At 38.9% G+C, this 19550-nt stretch overlaps 1 protein-coding gene and 1 long non-coding RNA gene across 9 annotated transcripts in view; one reads left to right on the top strand and one right to left on the bottom strand.

Moving 5' to 3' along the window:
* Nucleotides 1-19550, bottom strand: part of PCDH15 (protocadherin related 15) — a 1549353-nt gene that overhangs the window by 108896 nt on the left and 1420907 nt on the right. The gene's annotated exons all lie outside the window — the stretch shown is intronic.
* On the top strand, nucleotides 1315-7934 carry LOC123380976. Its single transcript, XR_006587469.1, has 3 exons — nucleotides 1315-1442; nucleotides 3267-3408; nucleotides 7558-7934. It is a non-coding gene; the product is annotated as an uncharacterized LOC123380976 (long non-coding RNA).

The raw sequence follows: 19550 nt of genomic DNA, 5'->3' as shown, positions 1-19550 counted from the left end.
ATCACCTTTAAACTTTTTTATGTTCTTGATTAATGACCACATTAGTTACAGTCCCTATTTGCAGTACTTGAGAAAGTAAAGGTTGATTTTAAGCTCATTGTAAAGGAATAAACTTCCACTCTGAAGCTTCTCTGCTTTCCTTCTGACACTTTACAAGGTGATGACGGAAGGTCGAGGCCCAGACGCCAATGAATGACGTCATCAGGGATAATCTGTGCTTTACCAAATCTTTTAGAACCCTTGTATTTCCTTAGGTATTGGGAAACATGGGAAGATCAGTGTTGTAATTTAAAGCGACAAGTATATGCTAATACAAATCACATGTATACACTTTACAAATTCCAGAGAGACTGCAGTAAAATAATTCTTTAAGATATCAGTTTAGCAGCCATTAAAATTCTCTAAAATTAACATGCGTAGAAATATCTAGCTAAATACCTACTTACACTATTGATATTCAATGAGTGTTAATTTTCTGTAAAATAATTTATCCCACTTTAACATCTGGACTAAAGTTTTTCAAGGTTTCCTATTATAAAATACTTATTTCACAAACATCATTATTACTACATAAGATATCACGATTCAGTATCAATTGTGCTTAAGTCCATATTTGTTATGAGACTGATACAGAAATTAACCATATTTCATTTGGCGTTTCTTTTCTTTTTAAAAAAATTTTTTTAATGTTTATTCATTTTTGAGAGACAGAGAGAGACAGAGAGTGAGCAGGGGGAGGGGCAGAGAGAGAGGGAGACACAAAATCCAAAGCTGGTTCCAGGCTCTGAGCTGTCAGCACAGAGCCCCATGCAGGGCTCAAACTCACCAACCGTGAGATCATGACCTGAGCCGAAGTCAGATGCTCAACTGACTGGGCCAACCAGGTGCCCCATCAGCACTTTAAATAAACCATAAAATAAATTGATTGTATTTCCATGTGATTATATGAGAAGGGGAAGCATGATTATGAAAGAATAATCACAGGACTGAATTATCTATTTAAATATTTCATGTAGTTTTCCTCTGCCAGGTTTGGACATCTTTATATAACAATAAGGATAATAATAATAATAATAATAATAATAATGATAATAGTAATAAAACATACATATATGTAACATACCTAATTTTGAGTTTTTGTTTTTTTATTGTTTTAATAAAAAATTGTTTTTGGTTGCTCTTCTTGGGTCTAACTTCTTTCTTTTTTTTTTTTTAATTTTTTTTAACGTTTATTTTTGCGACAGAGAGAGAGCATGAACGGAGGAGGGGCAGAGAAAGAGGGAGACACAGAATCGGAAGCAGGCTCCAGGCTCTGAGCCATCAGCCCAGAGCCCGACGCGGGGCTCGAACTCATGGACCATGAGATTGTGACCTGAGCTGAAGTCAGACGCTTAACTGACTGAGCCACCCAGGCACCCCAGGGTCTAACTTCTTTCAATATGGTGTGTGTTAGTTTCTTGCCTTGGTTTTTAAAAATATTTGCCTAACCACCCTGCAGTTTAATAAAACTGCATTGGAATTGGGTCATAAATCTGTGGTACTGAACTGCACAACTTCTAACTCATCTGCCGGAAAAAGAAGTGGAGAGAAAATATTGTATATATTTTATATACATATGTATATGTATATGTATATGTATATGTATATACATATATATATGTATATATATATACATATATACAATATATATATTTTATATATACTCAGTGTATAATGCTGATGGGTTCCATGTAAATCTCATCTTTCTATTTTTATACCCAATAACTTTATAATAACCACTACAACCTTATTGCATTTCATACACTGCAGTTTTGTGCAGTCACAATTTTACTGAAATGGGAAAAAAAGCAGCCCCGAAGTGTGATTAATAGTACAAATAATTATTCTGTACATCTAGGGGAACATATTTGAAAATATTTTTCATTTTCATTTTTATTATTTTTTATTTTACAGCAAGAGGGAGTGTGAGAGCTAGCATGAGCAGGGGAGGGGCGTAGAGAGAGAGAGAGAGAGAGAGAGAGAGAGAGCAAAAGAGAATCCCGAGAGAGAGAGAGAGAATCCGAGAGAGAGAGAGAGAGGGAATCCCAAGAGAATCCTGAAGTAGAAAATGAAGTGAGGGACACATGGATGAGCCTGTAGGGCATTTTGGTAAATGGAATAAGTCAGACAAAGAAGGACAAGTCCTGTACGATCTCACTTACGTGCAGAAACAGTAGAACTCGTGGCAACAGCAGACTTGGGGGGGCAGGGGTGATGGGGAGGCCCTGGTCAAAGGGACTGACTTGCAGTTACAGGACGATGAAGTTCTGAGGCTCCGGGGGACACCATGGTGACTAGTTGGTCACTGCCTTGGACACTTGGGGTCTGCGGAGAGTAGGTTTTCCATGTTGTCAGCAAACACACACGTGAGTTAACGGAGGGTAACTACGACCACGTAAGGTGATGTACTCGGTAACTTGATTGTGGTCAGTCACTTCACAATATATACGCATATCAAATCACCATGCTGTACATCCTTTAATAATTTTATTTGCCAATTATACCTGACAAAAGCTGGAAAAGAATTGTGATATGTCTAATCCAACAACGTGAAATAAATACTGGGAAGTCACAAAATAAATGGAAGACACCCATATGGTTTAATCACCAGGGTAACGTTCACTTCGACTTTCTGATCCACGGACAAACAGTGCACCTGATACCACAGGATTCCTTGGCTTGCACACTTTCATGGCACGTGTATAAGGACTCAGAGCTCTGTCATGGTCTTCTACCAAAGTTAGGTTTTCATTACTTCAAAGGCAGAAATTTGGAAGCAGCTCTAATTTAAATTCCATTAAGGAAATCCGTTTTTTATCTTTTTTGAGTATTTGCAGAATTGTGTGTGTGTGTGTGTGTGTGTGTGTGTGTGTGTGTGTGTGTGTGTGTGTATACTGTATTCTTTATTTAGGACAGTTAGGAAGCACATAACAGAAAAAGACAACTACGGAAGGATAGAAGGAAAGTGGCATTGACAAAATGGGTAAGAGGATAGTGTGGGAGGCACAACTTTGAGGGCGGATATCCCAGTACCCCTCAGTCCCCTTCTGGGTGAGGCCACACAAGCACTGGGAGGAGACCCACAGGGATGGAGGAAATTACAAGCTGGATGGTGGATTGATTTGGCAAGGGTTTTACTTAAAGACATTATAATCTTCCTATGCACCTGGGGGCATAGTGCCTCATTTCCTTTCACCCACTGACATTCTTTTTCTCTCATTTTGTAGGAGAGAACCTGTTCTATGGGCACCACCTTTGCCTTCAGTGAGCCAAGAAGTTCCAGAAGTGATGCCTCAGGTGAGGGAATGTGAGACACCTCCTTGAGATTCACAAGTTTGAAGACAGAGAAGAAGACAGAACCACTTAATGGTAAAGCTCAAACAAGAAAGTATGGGTCAGCCCAGAATCTCCTCACATAGCCTTCTGTTCCCTCAGACCTCCGCCATGAAGTGCAAGGCATTCCAGAAGACTAAGCGGTGTTCGAAACACTATTAACTTCAACTTGACTCCATGTTTTTTTCAAGATCAAATTTGGTTTGGATTGTTTTCCTTCTTCCCTTGACTTTCAATAATTAATTCTGTGCTGTGTTTTCACGCAGGAAGCCCCTGGTGTCTCCACATCAATCTGTTTCTTCCTTCCACACAATGAATCTATTGCCTACATTGTATCAGGTTCTCAGAAAGGACTTTCTGAATAATGGTCCAAGGAGTTGAAACAGTAGTTCTTGACTATGATTGTTTCTGCCCATCTGGAGACATTTTTGGTGGTAAAAATTGCAGAGGGTGGGGAGATAGGGGACCTGCTGCTGGAACAGAGTAGAGGCCAGGGATGCCGAGAAACACCCCATGATGAACAGGACAGGCACCCACAGCAACGGTTATCAAGTCCAAACTGGATAGTGATGAGGCTGAAAAACCCGATGTTAAAACAAAAGACGGAGAGATTAGAGGAGTGAAGATAGAATGCAGAGACTGTGTAGACGTATAAGAACTCCTTGCCCTGAGTCTGCCTGCAGGAACATGTCTGTAAGGTGGGACTCCAAACAAAATGGGCTGAAAGGATTTGATCCTACATTGGTCATCCCCAGTCTGACCACGCTCTTTAAAGTCAGGGGTTCAATCCCAGTCACCTGCCCTCCTGTCAGTGCCCGTTGGCCTCTGCTTTTGACTCTGCCTCTACCTGAATGTTCCAAACTCCAATCACATCTCTAATTACTACTGATAAATACATCAAAGAAATAATTACTGTCATACTTAGGATTACAGGAGCTTAGTCTGATTAGAAAACATACACTTGACTCTAAAACCTTGAAAGCAATCATTGTGTTTTTCTTATTTTTATATATTCTTCATGGTCTAATGTATTAAATAGCGTTTTTGAAATGTATCATAATGACGGTAAATGACATATATTCTCCAATGATTCTATTGCAGACAACTTTCAAAATATTTGAAATACCAGGTCTACGTTGTTCCTTTGCTGATGCCAAAAAAAATGATTAGTTCCTCATGAAAACACACACAAACACATACCTTTTTATGCTGTTTTTCTATTGATATTATTTTCATATATGCTTTACTGATAAATTAATTCTTTAGAAGCACTGTGATTTCTACACAGTAGGTGTTCAATAAATGTTGATTCAGACTGAAATTGTTACCAAACCCTCACACCCCCTAAATAAAAAGAAAAGAAAAGAAAAGAAAAGAAAGAAAAGAAAATAATCCACTCTATTTTATCCCCATAATTTAAACAAGATAATATAGTTTAAGCCTTTAAAAACCATAGTACAAAACAAATGCATGTTCCTGTTAAGATCAAGAATACTTCTCTTAACAGATTTTTTTTAAATATTGATATTAGGAAAATAGTGACTCTGAAATCATTTCATAATTCTAAAAACTATTTGGGATGACTTTGGAGATTCATAGTATTTCTACTATTGTTAATTTCCTCTGTGTTCCTCTTAGTTTATATGCCAGATAAATGATTGGTTCTTTCCATAAAGTACTGTTTAAGAGCAAAAAGATAATCTGACATAAGAACTTAATCTGATTTTACTAAAGGGTTTATAGATATTCAGTTAAAAAAAAAAGTAGGCTTTGATTTTAAAAAGGCTTGGAAGAAATATGCTACAGTTTCTTCATTAGATGGAATTTAGAGGAATACAATATATTCACATGCTCTTTTGAAAAATAAATTATTAAGTATGTTATATAAAAAAAATCTGTTTTTTATTTCTTAGCTTTTTGCTCTGCAAGAATTGTACTTACATGTACAGTTTATTTTCTTAGCTAGACAGCAAGAGAGAACGAATCTTTTGAGGTTCTTTTAATAGTTTTCTAATTTAGCTTTGATGTTGATTTAATTAGCCTTTGAATGTTTTTAATTGCTTGTATCTAAAACATACATTTTGTGTGCATGTGTGCTGAAAGGTAACTGAATTAAGGAAATGACGGCATGTAACTATTGGCTTTGAAAACTGCCCCTCAGATTACTATAGCATATCCTTGTTTTTAACTAAGTCTTTTAGCCAAGAAAATGATGACATTGGCACTTTTACCACAATGGTGATGGGGAAATAATCAGAAGAATAATCTTCTACACATCAGCTGAAGTTTGGCTTTGTATCCATAGTAACACGTATTCCCATTAGGAACATTTAATGAACTCAAGTTTCTCTGTAAAGAGTAACTGGGACAATAGAAGCTAAGAATGCAATATTGTTTCTTTTCACTGGGACTGCCAGCATTTTGTGTTAATCTTGTGGCAGCAAACTGATACATTTAGAGGCTTTGCAAGGCAATGATTATGACCTTTAGCTTGGTCTCTTTCCTCCCATATTAAACAGAATAAACACTATTTTAATTCATTTGTGTCTATTAAACGCCAACTCTCTCCACAAAGTAGCTTAAGACAGGACCTTTAAAGACCAACAAAAATGCTGCAGTTGTGAAATGGGCAAGAAAAAGTTTAAGCACAAGCTGTGGAGGTAGGATCTAGGTCAAATTCCCAGTAATAACCCATGTACACTGTGTGACCTTACACAGGTTAGGTATCTTTTCTGAGCTAAAGCTTCTTTTTTCAATTTTCTTTTTTTTTAATGTTTATTTATTTTTGAGACAGAGAGAGAGAGAGAGAGAGAGAGAGAGAGAGAGAGAGAGAGCGCGCGCATGAGCAGGGGAGGGGCAGAGAGAGAGGGAGACAGAGAATCAGAAGCAGGCTCCAGGCTCTCAGCTGTCAGCCTAGAGCCGGATGCGGGGCTCGAACTCAGGAACCATGAGATCATGACCTGAGCCAAAGTTGGACGCTTAACTGCCTGGCCACCCAGGCACCCTCGAGCTAAAGTTTCTCATCAATAACACGGCAGTAATCACACATAGTGAACTACATACGATGGGCAAATATGTGTAAAATATTGAATACGTGGTGACTTCACTACTTCAAACAGGACTCAGAGCTTCTGGAACTCTCAAGGAAGAGTGGGAAAGTATTAGTAACATTGTTACTACCATCAAAAGGAGGAAGAATATCAATGCCACAGAATTTAAAAATAAAGTTTCCTAGGCCTAGATTACAAAAGAAAATTGTTTTCATATGGTGTATCACATAGGGACTATCAAATAATGTACTGGGAAATACACATTTTTCCTGCAAATAGAAGAATTTAAGTAGTAATGAAACAACATTGGAAATATGGTAAAACTGTCTTATTAAATATCCATACTTTTGTTTACATGACAATACTACAAATTACAGTATTAAAGAGCAAACTGTCTTATTAGATATCCATACTTTTGGTTATATGATAAGGCTACAAATTTACAGAACTAATTTAAAAAAGCAAAGATTATTTGAGAAAAATAGACACACCATACAATATTTGATGTAAAAACATTCTGCTGATATGAAGAGCCTATAGGGATCTTTTTAGCTTAAAATGCAGTACCAGAGCTGAGAAAAAAAATAATTATGTTTGACTATACCATTAAATGACCCCTGTCTTTTTATTTTACATACAATTAAAAAGTATACTTTAAGGCTAAAGCTGTTTTATTTCAATAGAAGAAATGATTGATAAGTTTGTTAAAATATCTAAATACAGAAAGAAACAAACAAAAATGAGCCCACAAACCAAAAGATCATGTCTTGGAAATGCCATTTCCTAAGCATGTTAAAAGGTACTTTGACTTAGTGACTAATGTTACATAGGCGATCTTGAATAGTCATACATGATCCTACACCCACACACAGACACACACAACTGGAAAGAAACATTACACTCTTCTTTCTTGAGACCATAAAGGAGCTGCATCTAAACAGGTAAAGAAGAATCCATCAAGAAGAAATGTAATAAGCCAACTATGGTTTGCTGTGTTTTCATGGAAGAGAGGCATTACTCTCTTTAGGATAGTTTCTCTGCATTGGTCTCTTGTACTAGCTGCTTTGTTTCCACTATCTTTTTTAAAACCTTTTAAATGATCCATGAAATAGATACTGTCATTTCTGCTTTTCAGATAAAGAAATGAAGACTTAAAGAGAATAACTCAACTACTATAAGGAAGAGCCAGACTTTCTATCCAAGCATGGCTGAAATTCATACCCAAGTCTCTCTCCATAACAAGAATAAAATCTCCAACAGAAACCAGGTAACTACCCTTTCGAGACTAGAGATAATTTCCCCCAAGTTTCTAGAATACAGGCTAGCAAATAGTAGAAATGAAATAAAAGATTTCTGAATAAAAGGATCAGCCTACGTCAAAGGGCACACTATCACAGTCACGTCTTCTATATTGGGTTCTCACTCTTAGAGTAATGAGAAACTATTTGAAGAAGATAAAAATGACTATGGTATTGCTGAAGGAGGAGAAAAAACAGCATTTGAAATAATATGTTAGGGGCACCTGGGGGGCTCAGTTGGTTAAGCATCTGGCTCTTGATCTCGGCTCAGGTCACCATCTCACGGTTCGCGAGTTCGAGCCCCACATCAGGCTCTGTTCTGACAGCTGGAGCCTACTTGGGATTCCCTCTCTCCCTCTCTCTCTGCCCCCCCCCCCCACACTCTCTATCTCTCTCTCTATCTCAAAATAAATAGACATTTAAACAAATAATAAAATGTTAAAGTGTGTAGAAGCAGAGACAGCAGCCTCTACCCTTTAACGAAAAGGAAATGTGGATGTTGTATTATTTCCTGTTGTTTCTATAAATCAGTGGCTCACATAATACAAACGTATGTTACCTTGTGTAGGTCAGAGTGGGTTTTCCTGGGCTAGAATGAAGACGTGGGCAGGTCCGCATTCCTTTCTTTCTGGGGGCTCTGGAGACAAATCTGTTTTCTTGCCTTTTCCAGCTTCACCAAGCTGACGGCCTGCGCTCCGTGGCCTTGGTCCTCTTTCATCTTCAAAGGCCTCAGTGGCCCCTGGAGTCCTTCTCAATCTGCATTTCCCTCACCCTGGCTGTCCTGCCTCCTCTTACCTATAAGGACCCCTGTGATTACATTGAGCCCACTCAGATAATCCAGGGTAAGCCATCCATCTCAAATCCTTAGTTTACAAAACTTCTGGGGACCCCTTACCATGCAAAGTAATGTATTCACAGACTCTGGGATTGAGGACATGGACATCTCTTGGTGGAGGGAGTATTCTGCCTACAGAAAGTATGTTAGTGCTGTTGTTAAAAAATGTAAACTTTAAGACATGGAAGAAATGGAAAAAGATTCCATGCTCTTGGATAGGAAGAACAAATATTATTAAAATGTCGATACTACCCAAAGCAATCTACATATTCAACATGATCCCTATCAAAATAACACCAGCATTTTTCACAGACCTAGAACAAACAATCCTAAAATTTGTATGGAACCAGAAAAGACCCCGAATAACCAAAGCGATCTTGAAAAAGAAAACCAAAGCAGGAGGCATCACAATCCCAGACTTCAGGCCATACTACAAAGCTGTAATCATCAAGACAGTATGGTACTGGCACAAGAACAGACACTCAGATCAATGGAACAGAATAGAGAACTAGAAATGGACGCACAAACATATGGCCAACTAATCTTTGACAAAGCAGGAAAGAATATCCCATGGAATAAAGACAGTCTTTTCAGCAAGTGGTTCTGGGAAAACTGGACAGCGTCATGCAGAAGAATGAACCTGGACCGCTTTGTTACACCATACACAAAAATAAACTCAAAGTGGATAAAGACCTCAATGTAAGACAGGAAGCCATCAAAATCCTCGAGAAGAAATCAGGCAAAAACCTCTTTGATCTTGCCCACAGCAATTTCTTATTGAACACATGTCCGGAGGCAACAGAAACAAAAGCAAAAATGAACTACTGGGACCTTATCCAAATAAAAAGCTTCTGCACAGCAAAGGAAACAATCAGCAAAACTAAAAGGCAACGGACAGAATGGGAGAAGATATTTGCAAATCACGTTATCAGATAAAGGGTTAGTATCCAAAATCTACAAAGAACTTATCAAACTCAACACCCAAAAAACAAATAATCCAGTGAAGAAATGGGCCAAAGACATGAATAGACACTTCTCCAAAGAAGACATCCAGATGGCCAACAGACACATGAAAAGATGCTCAATATCATTCACCATCAGGTAAATACACATCAAAACCACAATTAGATACCACCTCACACCTGTCAGAATGGCTCACATTAACAACTCAGGCAACAACAGATGTTGGCAAGGATGCAGAGAAAGAGGATCTCTTTTGCATTGTTGGTGGCAATGCAAGCTGGTGCAGCCACTCTGGAAAACGGTATGGAGGTTTCTCAAAAAACTAAAAATAGAACTACCCTATGACCCAGCAGTTGCACTACTAGGCATTTATCCACGGAATGCAGGTGTGCTGTTTCGAAGGGACACATGCACCCCCATGTTTATAGCAGCACTATCAACAATAGCCAAAGTATGGAAAGAGCCCAAATGTCCATCAATGGATGAATGGATAAAAAAAATGTGGTATATACACACACACACACACACACACACACACACACACACACACACACACATACACACACACTGGAGTATTACTCAGCAATCAAAAAGAATGAAATCTTGCCATTTGCAACTACGTGGATGGAACTGGAGGGTATTATGCTAAGTGAAATTAGTCATAGAAAGACAAAAATCATGTGACTTCACTCCTATGAGGACTTTAAGAGACAAAACAGATGAACATAAGGGAAGGGAAACAGAAATAATATAAAAACAGGGAGGGGGACAAAACAAAAGAGACTCCTAAATATGGAGAACAAACAGAGGGTTGCTGGTGGGGTTGTGGGAGGGGAGATGGGCTAAATGGGTAAGGGGCATTCAGGAATCTACTTAAATCATTGCTTCACTATATACTAACTAATTTGGATGTAAATTAAAAAAAATAAAAAATAAAAAAAAAGTATACTTTTAGAGAAGGCACCATATTCGTGAAAGAGGAAGGTTTTGGGATGTTCACAAATGATAAATTTAGGAAAAGCTAAATTCTGTGAAAATACAAACACAGGAATATCTGTAACTCTTTCTCATTTACAAATGGCATTACTGACAGTGGTCATGAACAGTTGCTATGGGCTGAATTGTGTCTTCCCTACACTCGTATGTTAAGGCACAAACCCCTGATGTGGCTGTATTTAGACAGAAGGCCACTATGGAGATCATTCAGGTTAAATGAGGTCATAGGGTAGGACCCTGATCCAAAAGGATTAGTGACCTTAGAAGCAGAGACCAGAGAGGTCCCTGTCTCTCTGTCTCTGTCTAGCTCTGTGTTGCCCCACCCCCATGTGAGGACACAGAGAGAAGGTGGCCATGTATGAGCCAGGAAGAAAGTCATCACCAGAAACCAACCCTGATGTCTCCTCGATCTTGGACCTCTAGCCTCCAGAACTGTGGGAAAATACACTTCTAAACCACCTCATCTGTGGTATTTTGTTCCGCTAATGCAATGATAATGCTCACCACTTAAAAGTTGAGATTTCCCCAGCCAAATGCTTTTCTGTGCATTACTTCCATTTATCCCATAATAACACTTACTGATTATCCACATTTTATTGATACAGATAATGGGGCTTGGGGAGATCAAACAATTTGTGTCCAAGATTGTACAACCAGAAGAAGGGTCAGAAGATTCAGACCCAAACTTCTGATAACATGTATTCCTAACCATTTCACTCTATGGCCTCCCTTCAGTTTGGATAATTTAAAAAATCCAGTGTAATCCTTAAACCTCTCTAAAGTTTGTGACTTACGGGAAGCAAGGACAGTCTAGTATATTCTACATTAATATTTAGGTATTAGGTATTTGTAAGTTTACGCCTAAAACCACAGGAAGAACTAACATTTTACTAGGGAATTTTGAGGGTTTCCCAACTTTTTATATCTGTCCCATGGCTGAGATAATAGTGGTACAATGGGGGCAGGGAAATAGAGGACTATGTGCACAGTCTGGGCTAAAATTAAATCTTCTCAGTGCAAGTGTTTCTATTTGTCCTTCCTGAAAATATCCTTTATCCCTTCTTCATGAGAGCACTGGGCAAGGAACACCATGAATTCAAAATGAGAAACCCCCTTTCCACATCCTTGAGTACTTTTTGACTGAATTCGGACAAGGAAAAAGCCTTGCCTTCTCACCTGTAACCTGTTGAAAGACAAGAGGATTATTCTGGTGACTAAATGTTATAATGGACAAGTAGGTACTCACCATCACCCTAAAACGTAAAGCAATAGAGTTGGCCATAAAAATTGCCAAGTGTTTTGGCATACCTGCTATTTTCAAAACATTTACATGCTGGGTACATTCTAAAGAAGTATGCATGAACACGTATATATACTGTACTTGTACACATTTGGATAAGTAAAGAGAAACAGTAAGAAATATATACATGTTATCTGCTGACCCTGGCTGCTTACACTGAGCTCCTAAAACCCCTTGTAAATAGGGGTGCTATGACAATGTTTTGTCCTAACACTTAGTCTTGGACCCCATTTCCTGACAAAGAAGGTCTAAGACCTAGTTCCTGAGTGATAGGAGTATCTGACACTGAGCTGCTAAATCCCTTGGGATTCCTGGATGAGAGTAATGTCTTCTTTTCCAATGAGGTGAGTCTTGGTGAGCTCCAGGATGGTGTTGGTCACCAGGAAGACCAAGCCCTGATTAGAAGCTTGGAAGCTGCAGGCTCACTGCCCATTGTCTGGGGAGGGCAACGGGGCTGGAAATGGAATTAATAGTTGATCATGCCTTTTACGCGACAAAGCCTCCATAAAATCCCCATAATCTGCGGTTTGGAGAGCTTCCAGGTGGTGGGCACAGCTACCTTCCCGGTGGGTGGTGTACCTGAACGCCATGGGGACAGAAGCCCTTGCACTGAGACCCTTTCAGACCCCGCCCTCTGTATCTCTTTATCTGCCCCTTCACGTGCGTCCTTTATCATATGCTTTATTGTAAACCTACCTGTTTCCCTGAGTTCTGTGAGCTGTTACAGTGACTGATTGAAACAATGGGGAATCATGGGAACCTCCTGTTCGTAACCAAGCCCGACAGAAGTTGTGGGTAACCTGAAGACCTACTATTTTATTTTTTTTAATGTTTATTTATTTATTTTGAGAGAGAGAGAGAGAGAGAGAGAGAGAGAGAGAGAGAGAGAAAGCGCAAGTGAGGGAGGGGCAGAGAGAGGGGGAGAGAGAGAATCCCAAGCAGCCTCCATGTTGTCAGTGCAGAGCCCATGCAGGGCTGGATCTCACAAACTGTGAGGTCATGACCTGAGCTGAAATCAGGAGTTGGGATCTTAACCGACTGAGCCACCCAGGCACCCCAGGACCTGCTATTTTCAGTTGGCATCTCAAGTGGGAGGCAGTCTTGTGGGACCGAGCTTCACTTGTGGGGTCTGTGGGGTCTACACCAAGGCTGGTGGGTGTGAGAATGGAACTGAACTATAGGACATCCAGCTGGTGCTGCAGAGAATCTCCAGAGCGGTGAGCACACATACCTGATGTCAGAGGTGTTGTATGTGTGCAGGTAGCAAGAGAGTGAATGAGAAACACACAGGAGAGGTGTGTTAGGATACATAGCACCTGTTAGGATACTAGCAAATTTACTTGATTGGTATAAGTCATTTAGAAAGAAAAATAAAGACTTCAGATGTATAGCATTTGCTGCTATAACTTATAGCTAGATTTATCCTCCTCTGGTATAAATAATGTTTTGAAAATTTGGGAGGAAATGATGGACCGTGTCTCCATAAAAAGGACTCTTGGGAATCTGACTAATGATTTTTAATTTTAGGACAGTCCTAGGTTCTAAGGATCTCAGGTTAAGAGCAATGACTTCTGGGGCACCTGGGTGGCTTAGTCAGTTAAGTGTCTGACTTTGGCTCAGGTCATGATCTCACAGTTTGTGGGTTTGAGCCCTGCGCCGGGCTCTGTGCTAATAGCTCAGAGCCTGGAGCCTGCTTCGGATTCTGTGTCTACCTCTCTCTCTACCCCCACCCCCCTGCTTGCACTCTGTCTCTCTCTCAAAAATAAATAAAAAATTTAAAAATTAAAAAAAAAAGAGCAATGACTTCTTCCAAATGCCACTTGCAAAATAAACTAGATGTTCAGTAACATGGAAAGAGGTAAATAAATCATAGTATGTCCACATGGAATAATATTAAACAACCATTAAAATGGTGTTTCTTGAAGAGTATTTAATGACATGAAAATATTTTTGATATAACACTAAGTGGCAATACAAAGCTAGAGATTCTAAACAGAGAATGCATGATCAAAATTTCTGTGTGTGTGTGTATGTGTGTGTGTGTAACTACAAGAAAAATGACTGAGAGAAAATATGCAAATTTATAAAGATTCAGAAGTGTAGCATCATAGATTATTTTCTTCTTTATATATTTTCCCTCATTTTATGGCATGATAACACTTTTATAATTAAGAGAAAGTTAAGGTTCGATATGTTGAAAGGGGAAAGGGAAAACAAATTATGAACAGCATAATATTCACGGAGATGAAAAGTCTTGAAATAAACTTCATTGGTTCCTTTGTGTGCCCTTCCCCAAAGGGCATGTCTTCTATCTGAGGACCCTGTAGAGAAACCGTGTGCATCTCTACTCTTTCTGCACCGACAGGCTCTGGCAGATGCTGATCAAGCATATATTCTCCCCTTAAAATAAAATGAATTTGTTTACTTGTTTGCTTGTTTGTCTCTGAGATGGTATTTCCCCAGGCATTTTTGATTTACTTGTGAACACTTAACAAAAGAGCAAAGAGGAAGGTGACCTTGCAAAACATAATCTAATTACTCTTTATCCGTAGATCTTGGCTTCACTCATTAGTCATCTGGTACACAACATATTAATAATCAGGATGTCGCAGAAATTTTAGAAGCAATTTAACAACAACTATTTAGTGCAATGAACAAGCTAATTTTAGTCCTTAGAAAGTACTTAATGAATACTTGTCAAATAGGGGTTCACAGTTCCTGCAATATGTCATTAAATGCAAGCATTATCTTTAATCTCTTCCAAAACTTCTAAGAGGAAAACATAATGTTTTGAAGCAACATAAACTTGTAAACTTTCAAAAGTTCAAGTAATCAGCTACTTAAACTTTCAAGCATCAGTCCCAGTAAAAATGAAAATTAGATTTTCATTATGACAGAAAGTGAAATCTAGCGCTATAACTTTCAAATAATATGTGACTGTTCCCACACTGCCTACCTAAGCATCTCACTCAATCTCATTTTGGTCCTAAATTGATATTTGAAAAAGTAAAGTAGATTTTTTTAATATATATATATCTGCTCAACATCCCTTTCTCCCTTATTTTAGACGTAGAACTCCATCTTTTTGCCCTCGAGTTACTATAGCTCCATATGCCTTGTGCCTTGTTCAGTGCTCTGCACCCCACCCATGTTCAAAGGTACCTGTCTCAACCCAGATTCATCAGATTCTTTCCTTTGAGCTGACTGCCATTTGCTTGATTCCTGATCCAAGGTGTCCAAAAAAGCAGTGCTCTGAGTTTCTGACCAAAATTGCCAAAGCGTATCTTGTATTTTGTCCTTCCTTGGATCCTATCCAGATTCTCCAATGATTATGCAAGCCACCAAGTACTCTTCTGGTAAGTTCCTTTAAGTATAAGTCAGTCAGAGGAGGTCCCTGTTGCTTCTAACCAAAGAAGCATCCCAGGTACATTTGGTGGGAAAAACTTAGTCTACCTCAGAGAATGGGGACTATAACTTCCTACCTAAACAAAACGTTTGGATCTTTTCTTTCAAGTTACCAAAAGGCATTAATTCCACCAGTCTTTTTGGGAAAATGTTGACAGTTTTAGTTTTTTGTACATACATTATCAATTTATCTATCAAGATAAGAGTATTCAAATCTAAAAATGCCAAAAGATGGCCTGACTACATTTCTAATATGTCACAACCTACAACCACTGGTTACATGGAGAACTTACAGAGAAATGTGGAGTTTCTATATACAATGATCTATAAAAGAAGACGAAGCACTTTCAGCATGCTATTACTAATGTTTAAGTGTCACTCAAACATATCATAGCTAGTGACAATAATAAAAACAATAGAGATAATAATTGCTATGGATTTTTCCACCGGGTGTCTCCCATGTTCTAAGAAGTTAAGTACTTTGTAGACATCATTTTGTTTAAAATTCTCGAACAGCTTAGAAGGAATAGACATATTTATTCTGATATTGTGTTGAAGATTCTAAAGTTTAAAGATATTAGTAAAGATCAGAGATGTGTATGGAACTCAGGCCTGTCTGATAACAAAGTTAGGGACCTTAAACAATTCATTCTTTTAGATTTTTAGGAATCTTTCTTTTGTCTGCTGTTCTGTTAAGGCTATTTTTTGTGCATTTATTTATTTTTGAGAAAAAGAGAGAGTCCACGAGAGGAGAAGGACAGAGGATCTGAAGCGGGCTCTGGGCTGACAGCAGAGAGCCTGACTGGGGGATCAAACTCACAAACTGATGATGAAATCGTGATCTGAGCCAAAGTCAGACACTCAACTGACTGAACCACCCAGGCACCCCAAAGTAATCTGGATTTTGAATGGTTTCATTGGTAAATTATGAGTTATAACATTTTCCTTAAGAAATATTTTTTACAGAATTCCTCTTTGCCTCTGATGTTTTAGTTTCATGCAGATCTCAGCATTTATGGAATATCAGCTAATATGAATCTTTCATAAGTGTAATTAAGCTCCTGGACAGGTTAGAGTATCTAACTGACTTGTGCATTTTAATAAAACATACATATAGGAATATCTATTACGGAATCTTGAAGCAAGCATATGTTGTAAATTACTAACTGGAACAGACTTTAAAAATTAAAAGTGACAACACTGAAAATAATGATTTCCTTTGAATTGTTTGTCTATAATTATTTTTAATATGTTATGTAGGGGACTAATTAGGTATAAGATATGAAGACTGAGAAGGGACAAGATTGATTAACTGAACTTACAAAAGTTCCTGGGGATAAAGAATGAATTAGCTTTGGAAGAAAATGGACTACTAGACTTGCATTTTGAGTATGATGAAGAAGAAAGACAGATTATATTTAAACTCACGGACCGCGAGATCGTGACCTGGCTGAAGTCGGACACTTAACCGACTGCGCCACCCAGGCGCCCCAACATTGGCTTTTTAATACACATAATACATAAATTAAACTGAAAGGCATGCTCATAAATATATAAAATTAATAAAATCAGGGACTGTTGAACACATGAATTGTGTCTATTGTGCTGATAAAACCAAGAAATCCTTAGTCTACTATGATTTCCCTGTCTTCTTCCATGAACAAGTCTTCTCTATGTATTGGACATGAACCACAGTATCTGCGTGGGTCAGCTAAGTGCCATCCATCGTAATTTCTTCAGCTTCAAATTTTCTTGAATATCTGTGAAGTTTGATGTTTTTACCATCCTTCTGTCCTTTGGATAACAGGCCATTACTACACAAATTTTACTCCTCTTTTCTTGGCCTCTTCAATTGGCTGTTCTTTTCTCTCATTCACTAAATGAAGGGCTTCCCTCAAATTTAGTCTTTTGCTGCTCTTCTCTCCTGCCTGTCCCTCACAGAGACAAGGTCAGAGGGCCCTGAGGGCTCATCAGTTCTCCTCTTCTGGCAGATTAATAAGTAACAAGGTCATTGGCTCTGGGATGCTTTAATGGATCCTGACTGCCTCTCCCTGGTACAGGCTGGTTGGCTTCATCAGCCCCCTTGTGTTGAGGCTTATTTCCTTGACCAGGAAGCTCCACTGTAAAGTGGTCAATGAATTTTTCCTTATCCTCATTTTTTAAGTTCTCTTCAAATATGGAGAACCAGACCATTGTGAGTCCACTGATTTTAGCTCCTTTTATGGTGTGTTCAAGTATGTGCGGACTAAAGTTCTTTCTGAGGGTTACAGAAGGTAGACAGATGGCTTTTTCTCTTTGATCCCTTTCTGCCTGATTTTCCCAGTTAAACCTCATTAACATTTATACCATGTGATGCCAGTGATCCTTGGCATAATAACCCTTGGCCTAAGTAACCCATTCTATATGACATCTTCCAAAATCTATAAGCCAAGTCTTGAACATCCTTCAGAAGTTCAGTTTCTTATTTCCAACTACTTTCTAGATATAATTTATGTTGCCCAGGATCAAAAATATAAAATGATCCTTGATTTTTTTCTTTCTATTTATGGTCAGTCATCAAGTCCTATCAACTTCTCTCTTTTTTTTTTATTAAAAAAATTTTTGTATGTTTTTATTTATTTTTGAGACAGAGAGAGACAGAGCATGAGCAGGGGAGGGGCAGAGAGAGAGAGGGAGACACAGAATCTGAAGCAGGCTCCAGGCTCTGAGCTGTCAACACAGAGACCGACATGGGGCTGGAACTCACAGACTGTGAGATCATGACCTGAGCTGAAGTTGGATGCCCAACCAACTGAGCCACCCAGGCACCCTCTATCAACTTCTCTCTTACATATGCCCTACATTTTCCCCAACTCGCTGACTGGTGAGCATTAATTTTATGTGTCAAACTTGACTAAACTAAGAGAAGCCCAGATAGCTGGTAACACATTCTTTCTGAGTGCATCTGTGAGGATGTTTTGAGATTTGAACCAGCAGACCAGGTACAGGAGATCACCCTCCCCAATGCAGGTGGACATGATCCAACCTGCTGAGGCTGAACAGTAGAAAAAGATGGAGGAAGGATGAAGTTGCTCTATGCTTGAGCTGGATCATCCTTCTTCTTCAGACATTGGTTCTCCTGGTCCTTAGATCTCCAGACTCACACTGCAGCTTACACCTTTATCATTAGCTCTGTTGGTTCTCGGGCCTTTGGGTTTGGACTGGAACCACACCACCAGCTCTCCTAGGCCTCCAGCCTGCACACAGCTGATCATGGGGCTTCTCAGTCTCCAAGATCATGTGAGCCAACCCCTTATAATAAATCTTCTTCTGTATATTTATACATGTACCTTTAATTTTTTTTTGTAACATTTATTCATTTTTGAGAGACAGAGAGAGAGACAGATCATGAGCTGGGGAGGGGCAGAGAGAGAGGGAGACACAGAATCCAAAGCAGGCTCCAGGCTCTGAGCTGTCAGCACATAGCCCAACGAGGGGCTTGAACTCACGAACCGCGAGATCATGGCCTGAGCCAAAGTCAGAGGCTTAAATGACTGAGGGCCGCCCCCCCCACCCCCGGCCCTGCCCCAGTACTCCTAGACTGGCATATTTTGAACACGGCTTTCTGATTTTTCCTATACATTCCTGCTTCCCATTTCTCTTCTCATTAACTCTCTGCTACCACTATGCTGGTCACTGTCCTCTGGACTCACCTTGTAAGTCCCTTCCCCCAGCTTTTCCTTCCAATTTCCTCTCTCAGTCCTCTGTCCTTCCTTTTCTCCACTTACCCTAACAGAATGGATTAGCAGACAAAACCAGGTATTGCTTTAGCTAAATCTTTCATTTCCCAGCTTAATCTATAAACCATTTAGTCTACCACAGTGATTTGTTCTGTTTAAACTCAAACCATGGATGTCTATGCCTCTCTCACATTAATTGGCCACATACTTTCTTGGTGCTACTACTTATTTTTATACTTGCACAACATGGTTTCTCCACGGGAATGGAGACCCTTTGAAGACCATGATCTCCCTTTATAGGCACTTATCCCCTTACAGCATTTAGAAAAAACGCTTATGCCTTTCAAGTACTCAACATAGTTGTTTAATGTACGGTTTTATCATGATCCCTCTAACATTAGATAATATTTCTGGGGCCATGTGACAGGAAACCTAATCATATTAGATGTGTTTCAGAAAACAAAAGGATCATAGCTGCTGTAAGTAAAACAAGAACTTAAAATGTATTAGTGTGTTTGAAAATATATATATGTGTGTGTGTGTGTATTTATATAATATATATCATTATATACATATATAACTGTGAAAGTGTATATCATATTTAGGTATATA

This window comes from Felis catus, chromosome D2, assembly GCF_018350175.1.
Source record: "Felis catus isolate Fca126 chromosome D2, F.catus_Fca126_mat1.0, whole genome shotgun sequence".
NCBI lineage: Eukaryota > Metazoa > Chordata > Mammalia > Carnivora > Felidae > Felis > Felis catus.
This window is presented reverse-complemented; position numbering and strand designations above follow the sequence as displayed.